Below are 5,589 nucleotides of genomic sequence, written 5' to 3'. Positions count from 1 at the left end.
GACAGTTCAATTGTGATATTCTTTTTAATTGATTTTGATTGTTAGGACGCAACCGTCAGACAGACCAACCGGTGTCAGGTAGAAATAGGAAGATAAATTCATGAAGGTCATACACCTCTCTTCACTCTTGTGAACACGTACACCACCACCCTTTTGCTTCTGCTGTTGGCATTCCTTCTTGATATCATGCTTAACCTTTCTCACACCCCTGTTTTATGTATATCATCTGACGATGTAATTATAAAAAAGTACCTGTTATCTTTAGGTTTCTTTTCTCCTGCGGTAATTTTTCTTATGTATATATATGTATATATATATATATCTATATATATATATATATATATATATATGTATGTATATTGTATACATATATATATACATATATATGTATATATATATATGTATATACATATATATATACATATATATATATATACATACACACACACACACACACACACACACACATACATATATATATATATATATACATATATATATATGTATATATATATATCTGTATATATACATATGAATGGTTACATACATATATATATATATATATATACATATATATGTATATTTGTATATGTACACATGTGTATATATACATATATATACAGTACAATATATATATATATATACATATATATATATGTATATATATATACATATATATATATGTATATATATATATATATATATATATATATATATATATACACAAAATAGGACGAGGGAGTCATATGAGAGGTACAAAGAAAAGAAAAGAGAAGTAAAGCAAAAGGTAAAGGAGGCAAAGAGGAGAGCAGACGTGAAATGGAGTAAGAGTATGACAGAAAATTTTGAAAGTAATAAAAAGATGTTTTAGAAAAAAAAATTAATAGAGGAAGAGGAGGCGAATCAAGTAGAGAAGAAAAGGTAAAAGGTGTAGATGGAGAGATGATAATGGAAGAGAAGGCAGTAAGGGGAAGATGGGCAGAATATTTCAGGGAGTTGCTAAATGTGAATGAGGATAGGGAGGGAAAGATAGCTGCAGTGGGAAATGCTAAGAAAATGACCGTCATGAGTGAGGAAAATGGAGGAGAAATAAGGAAGGATGAAGTGAAGGCAGTTGTTGAGATGATGAAAGCAGGTAAGGCACCTTGTCTAGATGGATGCCATGCAGAATGTCTAAAGAAAGGAGGTACAGTGATGATGGACTGGCTGGTGAGGTTATTTAATGTTTGCTGGAGAGAGGGTAGAGTGCCGGAGGACTGGAGGAGTGCCTGTATAGTTCCTCTTTACAAGGGAAAAGGGGACAAGTGTGAATGTAGTAGTTTCAGAGGGATTAGCTTGTTAAGTGTAGTTGGAAAGGCTTATGGGAGGATCTTGATTGAGAGGATTAGGAGAGGAGCAGAGGGAGTAATTGGTGAGGAACAGTGTGGATTTAGATCGGGTAGAGGTTGTGTAGATCAGATTTTTGTGGTAAGACATATATGTGAGAAAGCTATAGGAAAGGGGAAGGATGTTTTTTGGGCCTTTATGGACCTGGAAAAGGCTTACGACAGGGTAGACAGAAAGGCACTATGGGAGGTTTTGCGGATATACAGGATAGGAGGAAAGCTTCTAGGAGCTGTCAAGAGTTTTTATGAGAGTAGTAGAGCTTATGTCAGGATTAGAAATGGAGAGAGTGAGTGGTTCGAGGTAAAGGTGAGACTTCGTCAAGGATGCGTTATGTCGCCCTGGCTGTTCAACTTATACATAGATGGGGTAGTGCGAGAGGGATTGGAGATAGTTAAAGAAAATGGAGAAAAGAGGGAGGTGAGCCAGCTATTGTTTGCGGACGACACTGCGCTTGTGGCAGGATCGGAGGAGGGATTGAGGAAGTTGGTGACAGAGTTTGAGAGAATGTGTGATAGAAGAAAGCTGAAGATAAATGTGGGTAAAAGTAAGGTAATGAGATGTACAAGGGGTGAAAATGGCAGTAGTCTGGAAGTGAGCATTAAGGGAGAGCGACTGGAGGAAGTGGATAGTTTTAGATACTTGGGTGCAAATGTGGCACGAAAAGGTGGAGTAAAGGTGGAGGTAGAATGTAGATTGAGAGAAGCGAGTAAATGCCTTGGTGGATTAAAAAGAGTAATGAGGAATAGACATTTGGGAATGGATGCTAAGAGGAGACTATATGAAGGAGTGATTGTGCCAACAGCACTGTATGGGGCAGAGACATGGAACATAAGAGAGGAAGAGAGAAGGAGTTTGAATGTGTTTGAGATGAGGTGTCTGAGAAGTATGATGGGGGTTACTAGGCTGGATAGAGTGAGAAATGAGGAGGTGAGGAGGAGAACAGGGGTGGAAAGGGGGTTGGGCGATAGGGTTGATGAAAGAATATTAGAATGGTTTGGACACATGGAAAGAATGAGTGAAGAATGACTAGTAAAAGAGGTATGGAAGGCAGATGTGGAGGGAGTGAACATGAAGGGACGTCCTAGGATGAGGTGGATGGATGGGGTGAAGGGGGCTTTAGGGAAGAGGGGAATATCTGTTGAGGAGGGACGGGAGAGGACAGAAGACAGAGGTGAATGGACTATGGTTGTATATGGATGATGTTGTGATGCATGAGGTGGAATGGGTGGGGGGATGGAGGGTGAGGTAGTATGTGTGAGCAAATTTTGACGCAGCCCGAAGGGATTTCTCCCCGTCTTCTCCTTTATGCATGGGGGGACGGAGAGAGGGGGTCGCCGATTTAATGAAGCGGCCTTGCTATGGATGTGCTGTGTCTTGCGACACTGCTTCTGACCCAGGGCAGTGGACAAGGTGCAGGTATGACCCGTCATCCGGGAGGTGCTAAGATGAGAGGGAGGATGGAGGGGTGTGGAGTGTATTCAGGGATGGAATGGTTGTGAGTGATTTTATGCCTTTTCCTTTTTGGCTACCTCCCTTGTAAGGGGGAAAAACCCTTGGTATATGTATATATATATATATATATATATATATATATATATATATATATATATATATATATGTATATATATATATATACATAAATATGTATGTATATATACATACATATATACATACATGTATATGTATATTTATATACATATGTATATATGCATACATACTGTATATACATATATATATGTATATATATATATATATACATGTATATAGAAATGTATATATATATATATAAACATATATATATATAATATATACATATATACATATACATATACATATACATATACATATACATATACATATACATATACATATATACATATACATATAAATATACATATACATGCATATATATGAAGGCGAGGTGGCAAATGAAACGTTAAGACTATGGTATAGAGTTGATTTCAGAACAAGAATTTTCGACCTCTTGGGCCTTTCTCACTGAGGAAGTCTGTTTCTGAATATAACTCCATACTCTAGCCTTAATGTTTAATTTGCCACCCCACCTTCATATTTGTCAGTCTTTACGTACATACATACAAGTATGTATATTATATATATATACATATATATATATATATATATATATATATATATATATATAAATATATATATATACATATATATATATATACACCATAACATCTTAAATACAAAATTTAGAATTCCCACCTTGGTTTCTAACTAAAGCTTTCACCCAAGCTAAATCAAGTTTCTACAGATTGTCTCCTCAGGACTAGTTTAATTGAAGAAAAAGCTTTAGTGATACCAAATAATGTCTATGTGCACACCGATTCTCTTCTCCCTGACGATACCAAAATAATACATTTACCCTAACAGCATTTAGAAAAAAAGTTCATGACCAACAAAGGGTCTAAAGATATTAGTAGTCCATGTATCTATAAAAGTCCATGCTGAGACTGCTCTAAAGTGTATTATGGCGAAACGAGAAGGGAACTTCCCACTAGGATCAGGGAGCACAAAAACTTAATGAAGTACACCCAGGAAAATTCAGAAGTATTCCTCCATACTTCTGAAATAAATCACCGTATGGACAAAGGCTGACATAATTTACAAATAACAATATAACTACAGAAGAAATATCCTTAAGTCCTCTCTGATCAAACAACTTCTTAATTTTGATACTTTAAAAGGACAATGGTCCCCCGACGCGATACCAGTTTGGCCGTCAACAATATTGTACGCGAAGTTGTCTGCCCATACCTGAACTTACCACATGTTGCGCAAGCATTTGACCCGGGATCAGCTTGACCTTGGGGTCATCGAGACTTGGGCTCAATCGGACCACGCATTAGAATGCTTATCTACCCATGTTGTCTCTATGTCTTAGTGTATATATGTCAAACCATCCTTTATACAACCACGCTCATGAGGGTGAAAATCAGTAATCGCAAATACGTATATTATGTAGGGTCGTCAATGTGCAGTAGTACGGCCCTTGACTAATAATAAGCAGCCGTTCAAGGAAAGGTTCGAATCTGAGTACAAGATTTTATGAACTCCATATGTTATATGACACAAGAACGAATGACTACTATACATAAAAATGTCAAAAAAATTACTTTAAATACTGCGCCCACGCCAGTGACCTTAGTGGAACGACCTGGTAATCTAAATCGATCCATTTTGTAGGTTTGTCGCTCGCCAACGTAACGCCCTTGCCTTAGAACAAATAATTGTTCAATTGTTCTAATTCTAGAAGGAGGGTTATCAATGATCAATTCCATATATATATATATATAATATAAATATATATAATATATATAATATATATATGGTGTGTGTTGTGTGTGTGTGTGTGTGTGTGTGTGTGTGGTGTGTGTGGTGGGGTGTGTGTGTGTGTGGTGTGTGTGTGTGTGGTGTGTGTGTGTGTGCGTGTGTGTGTGCGCGTATGTGTGTGTGTGTGTGTATGTATGCATATATATATATATATACATACATACAAAAAATAAACACACATAAAACACATAACACAATGATTGGTAGCTGGTGGGAAGTACACAGGTCGCGAGTACCCAGTTCGAATCCTGCCCAGGGCCGAAATTATTTCGGTATTCGCTGTGCTTCGGGTCTTTACTCTGACTCTCGCGTGCGGAGTTGGTGTGTGTGTGAAAGGTCATAAACTACCGCGTTTATCGGTCATACGAGCTCTGTTCTCTCTCGGGAGGGAAATAGCTGTTGTTCATCACGAGTAACACGCGATACAAAGATATCGGTGTTTCACTACACACTACAATATAAAATCTAAAAAACACACGACATAACACAACACACACACACACTCACACACACACACACACTACACACACACATATATATATATATATATAAAGATATATACAGTATTAATAAGTTGAAAAATATATGTATGTAAAAATGAAAAAAATGTTATGGCGTAACAGCACTGTAAGAGACATACATAAAGAGAGATAGCAAATGTTCAATGTGTTGAGATAATGTCTGAATGACATATAGTACTAATATATGCTAGATAGAGTGAGCACATAATTTCTATACAAGAGCATAATCACCTTATAGGAAGCATATTAGTCGTCGACACTTTTCAGGAAATAGTTATGAAAACTATTAGTGTGCTACCAGGCATGATGTGAGTAGACAACACAT

The sequence above is a fragment of the Oratosquilla oratoria genome, chromosome 8 (genome assembly GCF_046742065.1).
Source record: "Oratosquilla oratoria isolate Oo_2021 chromosome 8, ASM4674206v1, whole genome shotgun sequence".
Taxonomy (NCBI): Eukaryota; Metazoa; Arthropoda; class Malacostraca; order Stomatopoda; family Squillidae; genus Oratosquilla; species Oratosquilla oratoria.
Note: the sequence above shows the minus strand (reverse complement) of the source record.